General features: G+C 42.1%; 1 protein-coding gene across 6 annotated transcripts in view; it reads left to right on the plus strand.

Moving 5' to 3' along the window:
- Positions 1 to 13,671, plus strand: part of ZMYND11 (zinc finger MYND-type containing 11) — a 1,778,022-nt gene that overhangs the window by 1,399,280 nt on the left and 365,071 nt on the right. The gene's annotated exons all lie outside the window — the stretch shown is intronic.

Genomic DNA, 13,671 nt, shown 5'->3' on the forward strand with positions numbered 1-13,671 from the left:
GTCTATTTGATTGAGAAAATGTTCCAGCCATTTTCCCATTTTATCTCAGGACATCCTCATAACAGTACTTTTTGAACTTCCAAAAAGACTGCTAAAATCCTAGCATGTTGAATAGAGCTGTCCCAATGTGAATACAAATTGTAAATAAAACAGTCCTAGTTATCGTTTGGGTAAAAACTGGTTACTTGTTAGTAATGTTACAGATGTTCATCGTGTTACCCTGCTGCAGTCATCACACTTGGGTTATCCTGCCATCAGGCGGTCCTGCAGTCGGCCCAAATTCAAAGTCTTCAGTCTTTCTTGACGCGCGGTGCCCGAATCAGAAGCAGTTCGCAAGTGCCGGTCAGCCGACACCTGAAATTTTCGATTTGAATTTCAGTCCGAAGTCTTTAATACAGCTAAGTACCCCGTTGGGGAACATTTTCTTGCCTTAGTCTGATGTCAGAAAAAGTTAACAATTGCATTTCTTGTGGGAAGCAAATACCTCATAAGGAGTTCCATTCCTATTGTATTCCTTGCCTAGGCCCAGACCACAACGTCACAGGTTGTCGGTTTTGCGCTAGGTTTAATAAACGCACTATCAAACACCGTTTTGACTTCGCACGGCATTATTTTGGTAGGAAATTCAATTATATCATGCTGTCGGAGCAGCCAACGACCGCAATTCTTAAAAAACGCAAGGATAAGGACAGGCAGCCTAGGAATAAGCCAGACCCCGAGGCCTCAGCTGGCCCTGTCGCCGGTTTTCAGTGAGGCGTCTACGCAACCCCTGACGACCACAGAACTGGAACCCCAGACAGCTGCCGTCTCCCACGCGGAGTCTACTAGGCCGACGCAGCCATCTACTGACACCGGAGCAGATTTAGACACCGGTGCAGAGGAAACACCTTTGGTTACAGAAGGCGTCTTCAGACCGACTACACTCACACTCACCATTAAATCTTATGCTAAACTTAAAACTCCTTTAAAACCTAAGAAAACTGTTCATCAGTCTACAGGTCAAGGCCCCATGCCTAAGAAACAGATGCTTAAGATGGCTGAAGATTTAATTACTCTTATCAGGGGTTCCCATCCCCCTCCTGATAAAAGACCAAGACAAGAGGAGGATTATGCATCCTCTGACCAGGTTTCTCTCTCCTCAGATTCTTCTGAGGAACAGGATTGCACTTTTCCACCTTATGAGGATTCTGATGCTGAAGACTCTATTCTCTCAGCATCTCCCCCTGAAGACTACTCCTTTGGGGAAACATTACATACCATGAGGGAACATTTTCACTGGGAAGGCCAGGATTACTCAGATTCTAAGAAAAGGCTCCGAGAGTTCCTTCTATTACCCCAGCACAGACCTTTTGCTATTCCTCCTGTTTTAGATATTGTGGATGATGCCTACTTGGAGTCTAGTTTAAATCCAGACTCTCTACCTCCTGCTCCAGCCAAACCAGACAGATACTACAGAGTACCTGACTCACACAAATTCCTTTATAAAAGCCCTGTAGCTGACCCAGAAACCATATCCCAGGGTCCTAAGGGAGCAAAGGCTTCTATGGCTAAAAATCCTGTGCCCTCTGAAAGAGATTCCAGAGCCCTAGAAAGATGGGGAAAGAAAATATACACCTCTGCAACTCTGGCTATGAGAGCATTAAATTGCCAGTTTCACATGTTGAAATATCAACAATTCCTGATGTCTCAGTTAAAACAAAAAATGAGCACACACTCAGAACAGCCTGAGTTCAAGGAAATGCAGGATCTGTTGCATGCAGCTGAACAGGTGGGCAAGCATACTTTACAATGCGGATTTGATTCACTGGAAGCTTCCTGTAGAGCAGCTGTTACTGGCTCAGTCATTCGTAGACATGCTTGGTTAAAAGAGCAAACCCTCCCTGACTATGTTAAAGCAAAATTATTAGATGCACATTTACAACAGGATGTATTATTTGGTGTCAAAGCAGAAGAGGTTTTAAAGAAAATGGAGGATAAGGCTAAATCTATGCAAACAGTCAAGGATTTCTTGCAGGTACAACCCCCTCGCTTCAGCAGAAATTGGCCAACAAAAAATTGGTCCTTTCCAGCTTCAGACAGATCACAGAGGCGCAAATACAGATGCCCAAGGGGCAGAGGTCAGTCACAGGGCCCTTACAAACCTCGCCAATGGGGTTGTGCTACCCAGAAAGGAGGAGAAGACAGGCCCCAAGCTAACAGAAGGCAGACACAATGACTCTATCCTCAAACTACCAAGCAAATCTCTCCTGGCAACACCCTTGGGAGGAAAACTAGCATTTTTTGCAGACAACTGGCACATCATCACAAAAGACAAATGGGTTCTAAACATTGTCTCTCAAGGATACAGATTCCACTTTCATACCTTACCAAGGATCAAAGGAATGCCAAACCTGACACCAAATCAGTGGGCAGAGGCACTAAAACAAATTACAGCTCTCATGAACATGAGAGCTATTCAACAGGTACCTACACAGGAGCAGGGACAAGGATTTTACTCAAGACTCTTCCTAGTTCCAAGAAAGGACAAAGCATGGAGACCCATTCTGGATCTTTCAATTTTGAACACCTATCTGCAAGTACCAAAATTCAAGATGCTAACACTACAGCAGCTTCTTCACATGCTGGGCAAGAATGCTTGGCTAGTCACTTTGGACCTCAAGGAGGCATACCTGCATGTCCCTATCAGACAGAATTGCAGAAGATACCTCTGCTTCATTGCAGGTTCAATGCATTATCAATTCTCTGCACTGCCCTTTGGCTTATCTACTGCGCCCAGGGTCTTCACAAAATGCCTGGCACCAGTAATTGCATACTGCAGACAAAAAGGAATTCAAATATACCCATACCTGGACGACTGTCTTATTCAAGCAGAAAGCAAGGACATTCTTTTACAGCATCTGGCATTTGTCAAACACCTTCTAAGTTGCCTAGGGTACATGGTAAACGAAAAGAAATCAAAACTAGTGCCCTCACAAAACATAACATTCCTGGGTGCCAGCTTGAATACAACGGCCCAGATGGCTTATCTCACGCCAGACAAACAACGACAGCTGTTTCAATATTTCAAAATAATGGCAACAAAGACCCAACTCCCTGCAAGAAAAATTCTGCAGGCCTTGGGATTCATGGCATCTTGCATTCTACTAATACCATTTGCAAAACTGCATATGAGGAAATTACAATGGTACCTGAAAAGTGTAGGGACTCAGCACAGCCACAGCTTGGAAACAATGATTCCACTCATTCCCTGCCTTCAACAGGAGTTTCTATGGTGGGCACAGGCATGTCACCTCAACAAGGGTCAGCCTTTCACCTTACCCACAGCCAGGCAAACTATGACAACAGATGCATCGGACTATGCCTGGGGAGCACACATGGCAGGGCAGTGCATTCAGGGCAAATGGACTACAGATCAGAGACACCTGCATATCAATCAAAAAGAAATGCTAGCAGTGCAGAATGCCCTAACAGCTTTCAAGGACCTTCTACACCTAGGACAACTACTAATAAGGACAGACAACACCACAGTTATGTGATACATAAACAAGCAAGGGGGCACACATTTCTACCCTCTATGCAGGCAAGCAATGACCTTGTGGAACACTGCACTGTCTTACCAGGTTCAATTACAAGCACAATTCCTGCCAGGAAAGAAAAAACACACTGGCAGATGACCTAAGCAGAAACATCATGGATCCACATGAATGGAAACTAGATCCACAAGTATTTGCAATGATAGCTCAAAAATGGGGACGCCCAGACATAGATCTGTTTGCAAGCCCCCACAACCACCAACTTCAAAAATTTTGCACGAGGACCTTCCATCCACTAGTTTGGAAAGTGGACGCTCTCTCATTCAGTAGGAAAACATTAACAGTGTATGCCTTCCCTCCACTGCCTCTTCTAGCAAAGGTACTGCTGAAAGTCAGATTAGAGAGGCCACAAATGATTCTCGTTGCACCAGACTGGCCACGCCAACATTGGTATCCAGTTTTAAGGACCATGGCCCAGGGCCCACCATGGATTTTGCCACTAATTCCTCACCTGCTCACCCAGCGAGACAATCTGATTCTACACAGCCAGCTCAAGACTTTAAACCTGGCTGCATGGCAAATTACCTAAACAACCAGCCAACACCTTTATCCAAAGCTGTTATGGATGTCATTCTGGAGGCCAGGAGGCCCAGCACCAGGAAAACCTATTCAGACAAATGGAAAAGATTTTGCTCCTGGAACCAGTCTAAAGGCCTAAATCCTCTGGAGCCGAACATTCCTCAGATTCTACAATATTTAACTGAGATGTTACACAAAGGACTTTCCTTTTCATCTATTAAGATCCACGCCTCAGCAATTTCAGCTCATTACAGCACGGATCCTCCTTTATTTTCACATCCACTCCTAAGACAGTACCTCAGAGGGGCCAAGAACTTAAGACCGCCAAGGAGAGCTCCAACACCTACTTGGGATCTCAACTTTGTCCTGGAAAAGCTTACACTGCCACCCTTTGAACCAGCTTTTTCAACTGATTTAACATTTCTTTCATGGAAAACTACCCTACTACTAGCAATAACCTCAGCTAGAAGAGTCTCAGAGCTACAGGCACTAATGGCATTGGAACCTTTCCTCATTTTTCATCAAGACAGAGTTTCTCTATGAACTAATCCTTCCTTTATGCCAAAGGTGGTATCCAGTGTGGCCCTAAACCAAACCATTCACTTGACCACCTTCTTCCCAAATCCCCAGAACAAAGGAGAAAGACTCCTGCACTCTTTGGACATTCACAGGCAATTGCGTTACTACTTGGATACAACTAAGGCTTTCAGAAAAACTGACCAGCTCTTTGTAGCCTATTCTACAGGATCACAAGGAAAAGCTATCTCAAAACAGACCATTTTTAAATGGATAGGACATTGCATACGTTTCTGCTACACACATCATGGGAAACCAGTACCTGCTAACATTAGGTCCCACTCCACCAGGGCTACAGCTACATCAGCAGCCTTTCTCAGGGGAGTGCCATCCAAGGATATTCTGGAAGCTGCTACTTGGAGTTCAGTGCACACCTTCCACAAACACTATCACTTACCTCTTTACTCTGACTAGAGCTGGTTTTGCCACTGCAGTTTTGCAGGGCCTACTAGCCTCTTCTAACCCTGTTTGACTCCACCTCCCCTCCTTAGCTTTGGGATTCAATCCAAGTGTGATGACTGCAGCAGGGTAACACGATGAACATAGTGCAGTTTTGTACATACCATAAATGTAGATGTTCAAGTGTTCACCCTGCTGCAGTCCAGGTTACCCTCCTTCCATCCCCTCTGAACTAGCTGAACTTATCTCTACCACTTTATCCTATACTACCTCTGTGGTGTATTTGATTGTACCTAAGGGTTCTGTTTCATTTTTATATAGCCATATGTGTGTGTGTGTGTGTGTGTGTATATATATATATATATATATATATATATATATATATATATATATATATATATATATATATATTGCCTACCTTTTGGGGGCACCTGACATCTGGGGCAAGAAAAACTGAAGAAAATGGCGTTGGATGCCTCTTGTATACCCCTGACGCACTGACGTCAGGGAAGAAGCGACAGCAACCGACGCCGGACCAAGACTTTGGAATTCGGGATGACTGCGGGACCGCCTGACGGCAGGATAACACAAGTGTGAAGACTGTAGCAGGGTGAACACTCGAACATCTACATTTATGGTAGGTACAAAACTGTACTTTTGGATACCAAGAAAGAAACACATTTGCAAATGTAATGGAAAATTTATGAAAAACGAAGGAAAAGCTCTGCCTGGGAAGGACCACCCAGCTATGCAGCAGAAAAGCAGTTCATTTTGCCGTTTTAGTAAATAAGATGGCTTCTAGCAATTTGAAGGAAATAGTATATTAAATGTAGTCAGATGTGTTTAAAAATAAACTGGAGGAATATATAAAGTCAAATGACAAAAGGCTGGAAAGAATAGAAAAAGTTTAAAAGAACCTTTCAGAGGAACTGATAAAACTACAGAAACCAGAGATTCAGATGAAGTAAAGACTGCTGAACATGAGGCTTCTCAAGACAAACTGTTTAAAAGTAAAACTGGAAAACCATACATGCAAAACCTGAGATTTTTTGCAATACCAGGGAAGCTAAATGTAGTAAATTGCATTAATTTGACTGAAGTACAAGTAACAAACTGGAGTGGTGTTCCACAGTTGGATTTATGAAGTGAGAGAGCACATCATGTGTATCCTCCAAATGTGAGAAAACAGCCAAGACCTATATTAGTAAAGAAACCGTCATATCAACAAAAACAGCTGCTCCTGACAAAAGTAGGGCAGAAGGGCTGAGTATTAAAAATTGGGAACATCAATGTGTTTGTGGAAAGTAATTATCCTCTGTACAATGAAGAGAAGTGAAGCAAGCTTATCATTGCAGTTGGGATGTTGAGAGACAGGTATAAGATTCAAGTTGCTGTATCCTATTGCCCTGGAGAAATAAATACATTTTTGGATCCAGATCAGGTTTGGGGGAGGGGGAGACTGTAGCCAACAAGCTGAAGTAGACGTTACTTCTTAATTTTCTAACAGTCAGAAAGCCCATAGGGAGGCTTTGTTAGTGAAACCTTTTCCATAGTTTTAAATAGAAATGCTTGAGTGACAAAAAACAAAGCCTTGGAACTGACTAGGAGAATCAGGAGGACCTTGGACTCAAACTAAAGACTGGTGTTGGGAGTTCTTACTGAATGAGAACAGCAATAAAGTGGAATTAGTGAATATATCAGTGCTCTGTAAAGCATCAATCCCACTACATATAATTTGGATATATGAACTGTGATTCTGCAAGAAAAAGTGAATTGAAAAGATGGAAGTTTGTTTGTTGACTGTGTGTCAAACTTATGAAAGAACTGCTAAGTATAAACCCCACTTCACACCAAATACTTATAAACTGAAGAAGGGACTATAAGTAAAACAGTTTTGGAATTTATACATTTCCAGATGCAAACTGCATATTGATTTATAAAGTGGTTATGTATTTATGCAGTCAGAGGAACTTTAAACATTTGAGGTGTGTGGAGTTTTATCAGTGACTGTTGTCTACGCTAGCAATATTAAAGTAAGAAATTCTGCATTGTTAGTTGTGATGTAGCCATGCTTTACACTGTAAAAAGATTAGAAAGGCTGAAAGAAGCAAGTTAAAGTTCATAGGTTGGTACTAGGCTATCGGCCCTAGGGCCTATACAAGCCTAGCCATAACAATTCCCTGGATATTTCTTCCCACAATATTTACTTCTCTGAACCCCTGTCTAGCAGGGCAACTGACATGATCCCTGGGGTGAATTTCCTGTCTCCCATCCAATCATCAAGGTTCCTTTTGAAGAGGGCTAAGGAGGCACTCTGCTTGACATGTATGGGCAGTCTATTCCAGAGTATGGGGAGTCTCTGGGTCAGGAACCTATCCCTCCAGCATGTTTTGTTCATTGTGATGACAAGGTTTAGATCCCTGGAGCGTGTGGCTCTGAGGGATTGGGATTTCTTTAAGTGGAACATGTCCAACAGCTCAGGGATTGACATGGCCTTTTATGTTAAGTAGAGATCGCCTCTGAGTAGACGATATGCCACAGAGTATAGCTGGAGTTTTTTTAGACAGTCAGCATATGGCATCTGCTTTAGGCTTATGATTCTTTTAGTGAGGTATTTCTGTGGCCTTTCCAGCTGTTGTCTTGTGAGGTACATACCAAATGGGGCATTATACTCTATAATGGGTCTAATGAAGGATCAATATAACATTGTGATCTTTGACTGCTTGGGTTTGTGGTTGATCATATAATATTTAAGAAGTAAAAAATAATTAGTTCACGTTTTTACAGAAGTAGATGCTTAGATTAATAAATAAATAAATAAGAATGAAATAGCAAGGGAAATATGACAAACATGAAAATTATTGTACTTTTCTTGCATTTGCAAAATAACTAGCTAGGTATTTTATATAAACTCCTAGCTTGAGTTGAAGACAAGCAGTTTTATGTCCTGGGTGGAATCTAGAATTAACTTTTAAAGGGATGTTGGCAAGCATTTAAGTGAAACGGTATGCTTTTAGTGAAATCTACAAGGTGCAGTGTAATCCACTTTTAATAGGATGTTGACAAGCAGTTAGTGAATAAACAGTAGGGTAAGATGGGTTTAAACAGCGAGTTGTAGTTATACAAGCAATTCCATGCAGACTTGGTACTTTACAACAGTAAATACAACAGCACAGAGCTTACGTAGTTTATTTAAGTTTATTTACGGTTTAGCCAGTCTGTTTCTTCTTAAGGCTAAAAGTTAATGTTTAATGAAAGGATACAAATTGTTTTTCACATCTGGAAGAAAAATAGAGATAATGTGAGAACAGACTGTAATTTTTGTAAGAAATATAGCTAACACCTTTGGAAAGTGTATGTGGCTATTTCAAAATGGTCATCTCATGCTATTACTTTTTGTTATATCCCCCACAACAAAACAGTTACAGGCAGGGTCAAGTCTCACTCTGCCAGGGCCTTGGCTTCATCTGTGGCTTTTTTGGAAAGGGCTGGCTTTTGGAAGTGCTATAGAAACAGCAACTTAGTCCTCTGTGCACACTTTTACAAAGCACTGTAAACTAGATTTCTTCAAGTTTAGGACAGGCTTTGCTTGAAGCATTCTCTAGGGGTTCCTGGACACTCATCCCTCCACTTCCCAGTCATGTCAAATGCTATGATTATCTACCCATGTCTTATGCTACTGCAGCAGTGGTCCCTTAAAGAACATAGTATTGTTGTGTAAGTAAACTTACTGTAACAGTAGGTGCTTGAATGATCACAGCTGCAGTAGTGTCCCTCCCTTATTTTTGTACATTTTATGCCAGGATGTGGACTTTTATTGTTATATTCCTAGTACTGCCTTCTCAGGGCTTTATCCTTCCTCCCTGTTTTGGCATGAAAGCTGCTTGGTGCCCAAAGTTGACTTTTTCAGCTCAGCTTAAGTTAATGGATTGTGGGCACATAGAAGATGCCCTGAAAGTTTTGGAAGCTGGTTGGCTGTTGTATACCTATATAACCTATAGAGCTTAGGCTGCTGCAATCACGATCATTTGAACATCTACTCTTATGGTAAGTTTACTTGCACAATTGTACTTTCTTCCTGAGATTTACCCACCAACACCAGACATCTGCAAAGGCATTTCTTAGAATCTTGGGATATATATGGCATCAGTGATTCTCATCCCAGACTCCATATGAGGAAAATGCAGAGGTAGCTCAGGTCAGTCTGGATTCTACATCTGCACCCTTCATGTTTTCAGATGTTGACATTTGTAAAAAGGAAGATTTTATGATGGGTAAACCAGATTTTTTGCAATACAGATCTCCCATTCTCCCTTCTGATCCATCTCCAGTCTGTCAGTATAGATGCACTAGACCTGGTGTGGGGAACAGGTTCCAAAGTGGTGAAAGTGCAAGCTGTATGGAAGGGCAAACAGAAGAATAAAAATGTCTGTGAAATGTTGGCAGTGATCAATGCTTTGAAAGTCTTAAATCATCTCTGGTCCCCAGGACCTCTGCTAGTTTACACAGACAACCCCCACAGTGCTGTGGTACGTAAACAAGGGGGTATCGTATTGTACCCTCTTTGCAGACATACTATGCTATTCTGGGAGGTAGCAGTTCATCTCAGTTTGACTCTGCCCCACAGACTGGATTTGCTCACACAAGACTGGTTATTTGATGCACCCCAGCCTGAAAACAGACTGTCTGGATGATAGAATCTTCCTGCATTTTTTCCCCCTTGAGGATGTACAGCAAGTACTAAATGTATTTATTTGTTTTATTTTACATTTGTTAACCGGGATAGTCCGTCTGGGCGTGAGCCCATTTTCAGAGGAGACCCGGGGAGAAAAGCTCCATAAAGCTAAAAGATAAAAAAAAAAAAAAAAAAAGCTAAAGGAGGCGAAAAACATTAACATTACCAGAAATTCATCTAGACATACATAATACAAGTGGAAAAGATTTTCTAGTTGATGCCAATCCAAGGACCAGGACCTTCTTTAGGCTTGGCTGTCTCTGGTCCTTGATTATTTGTGTGAGTTACTGTCCTCTAACCTTTCTTATTGTACTGTAGTAGTTCAGTATTTCTGCCCATCTGCCCTTAGATCCCCCTTTTCTACACATACTCAAGTTGAACAGTTTTTGAAAGAGGTGTTACATATCCATCCACCTAGAAATCATGTGCCTCCTCCTTGGGATCTTAGTGCTTGAAAAGTATACTTTTTTTCCACTTAATCCCAGCTCATCAGGCTGAGTTAAGGTTCTTAATATGGGAGAGCATTTTACTTGTTCAGACTTCTGCTAGGTGAGTATCTGAGTTACAAGTTATGGGGAGTCAACACTACCTTATTTTTCACAAGGACATGGTTTCTTTGAAAAATAACACTTTTATGCCTAAAGTGGCCTCAGAGTTTACCTTAAGCCAAACTATTAGTCTTCCTGCTTTCTTCCCTGAACCCAAGAACAGGGGAGAAAATATTCTTCATGCTCTGGATGCCTGCGGGCAGCTCATATACATATCTCTAGACAAAACTCAAGCTTTCAAAAACTGATCAGCAGTTTGTGTCCTGTGAAATTAAGAGGAAATGACAACCAGTGTCAAAGCAGACTATTTCCAGATGGTTGTCTTATGCTATTGCCTTTGTTACACTCACTGTAATAAGCCACTTTCAGGAAGGATTATAGCCAATCCCACGAGGGCTTTCTAAAAAGGAATGGACTTAAGATGTATTCCAGGTGCAACAACTTTGTCCCAAGGCGGTGGTGGTGCTGCGGTAGCGTTGTCGCCTCACAGTAAGACACTGTCCGCTTCGATTCTCAGCTAGACCGTCTTCTGCATGGAGACATGCGTGAATGGGCGTACCTTCGTTGAAGGTTGTGTGCCAGGCCTGGCAAGCTGGTATGTAAAAATCAACTGCCAATCATTAGCAGACCGGAGTTCTGCTGTGGCGATCCCTAACCGGGAAAAGCCAAAAGACACAAACAAACATACATTTACAAAGATTACAAACTGAATTCCTTTTCCAGGTCTAGAACAGGCTGTTTTCCAGAGCTCCAAAATTCTTAATTTATTTTTCCTCCCTGCTTCTTAGTTTCTAAGCTGTGGTAATAGACCTACAAAATGTTAGTTACTGCAAAAGTGTTCAAAATGTGGAACATGATGCATAATACAGTTGTGTAAGTAAACCTATCATAACAGTAGATGTTCTAATAGATTACTGTTGCAGTAGCAGACCCTCCATCCAGCCCCTTTATTTTGGCTGTTTTCCTTTTCTGTTGTCAGAGTTTGAATATGTACACACTTGTGTATATAGTTTCTGCTGGGTTTATTTCCTAGTATTATCCTTTCAGAACTCTTGCCTCCCTTTTTCTGGGCAGCAAAGCTCTGACTAAATTGGTGCTCTGTCTTTGTATTGGCGATCCCTTTGAGCTCCTGAGAGTTGGAGTGCATGACATGCACCATTAAGTTTAGAAAACTGGCCAGTCACTGGTATAAGACCCAAATAGCTTAGGCTCCTGCAAAAGTGATGCATTAGAACATTCACTGCTATGGTGAATTTACTTACACGATGGTACTATATCAGCAAGCTTCAGAAATAGCTTGATGAAGTCCCCATGTTGAACATCCTCACTTTGGGTGGTAGAATAGCATCGTTAGGACTTGCCCTCTGACTTACAGACCGTTTTAGCAACACAACTTCTTGTCTTTGGTGAGGTGATAGTAAATGCACACATTTTTCCCCAAGGTTGTCTTTTGAACAAGACAGGTACGACTTTGAAGGCACGGATAACTGTTAGTATTTCCTCTTTGGTATATTCAGCTCAGCACATTTTTGAAATTACTGTAGTTCCTGCACCTGTGGGAAACACACCTGTTGGTATATGACAGAACATTATGTTCCATACTAGGAAGTAGCGCTCTTTCCCTGTGCTCTCCAGTTGTTTCCTGTCACTTCCACTGTTTTGAGCGTGATCTTGATGCATATTCTAAACTTTCTACATTCAGTGCTTTAAGTGTATAAAAGTGTTCATGCAGTTGGCAGGGACCTTGCCAGATTCCGCAGCAGCACACAATACTGGTTAGTGAAGATGCAGGATGTTAAAACTTGTCACGTAACAGCACCACAGCCCAGCCACCTGTAAAAGTGAGAAGCTTGAGGCTAAGTACCAGGAACCAGCAGGACTAATCCTTCATGCAGTCTTGGGTTATGACCAGAAACTAGAGAATAAGGGATCAGAAGGCCAGATAGCAGCCAATGCCTTTCCTTACAAAAACTGTCCCTGTGGTGAAACCGTCAACTTTTGCTGTCACTGTTAGTGAGAGGAGCAAAAGTGTACCAGTAGTAGCTACCTCAAGAGATGCATTCTGTGGTGTCAGCACTGACCTTCCCTCATAGTACCAGATGTACAAAGTCTTTATTTCTACTGCAGAGAAGTGCGTTTTTCTTGCTTCCATCTCAGTCAAGAAATGCTTACAGTATGTCCACCCATGCCATGTGGTCTCTGAGACATGACACGCATATTGTATGTGTGCATGCTGTGCAGGTGTAGGAATGCATCCCTGTAAAGGATAACTGATACCCACTCAATATCCTGAGCAGGCCTCTTACAACATTGACATGTTATGTGTGGCTCATGTTGTCTTTGATGCATTCCCAAACACCAAGTGCCCACCTGCTGTTTTGCCATTGCTCTGCTTATCAGGTGAGTTTGCACAGCCCCCACCTCTGCTGGAGCTAAACTCCCCCTGGTTTAGTTTCACAGTGGCATAGGGAATCTGATAGTCCTGAAGACACTGTTTCTGAGACAGACAGTCGGTGATAATAATACTCCCTTTCTGATGATGACACTTGCTTTGCAGAAACACGTAGACTTATGAGATCTGTGGGCTAGCCTGTTGTTCCTGTTCTTCACTTCAGCAACTGCTGAAGTAGTATCTGTGGAAAAAGGGTGAGGATCTTTGTGTTAACCCCCAACAAATAAAGTTTATCCTGGACGTTGCTGTTTGTGCTTCCTGGAAACATCCAAATTCAGTTCCTTGTGCCTCCATACCCAGAGCAGAGTGGAGTGACATCTCAGTGAAATGTCCCAGAGATTCTTGTGTTGTTTCTTCAATCCCAGAGACCACAACACTTTTCACTTTGATGTATCACAAATATCATGATCAAGAGGGTGTTCTTGTCTTCCACTGTACTCTAGCTTATGTAATTCTGTGACTTGTTCCAGTTGTAATATTCCCGTATAGATGTGTTCTGAAGAAGCTATCCGAGCTGTTTGTGTCTGTGTGAGGAGTCTGTGGAAAATGCCCATAACATTTGCTTCCTCAATGGATTTTTCTTATTATCTGATGAAATAGTGACTATTGTGATGCTGTGGCCAGGGTAGGTAGGCTCAGTGATGTGTTTCTGTAGAATGGTATTGCTTAGGTTAATGTCCTGGATGATTTCTTCTTAGGGTTGTAATTTTGGCCACGCTTCCCAGGATTTGGCTGAAGACTTTCAAAAGGAAGCAAATGATTTAACATTGGAGACCCTCTTTAAGTCCTTGGGTTCATACTCTCCACCAGTCACAGTCCAGTAGTTTCTATCCAAGCTTTCCTTAACTG

Source organism: Protopterus annectens, chromosome 3.part0 (genome assembly GCF_019279795.1).
Source record: "Protopterus annectens isolate FY-2018-M chromosome 3.part0, PAN1.0, whole genome shotgun sequence".
NCBI lineage: Eukaryota > Metazoa > Chordata > Ceratodontiformes > Protopteridae > Protopterus > Protopterus annectens.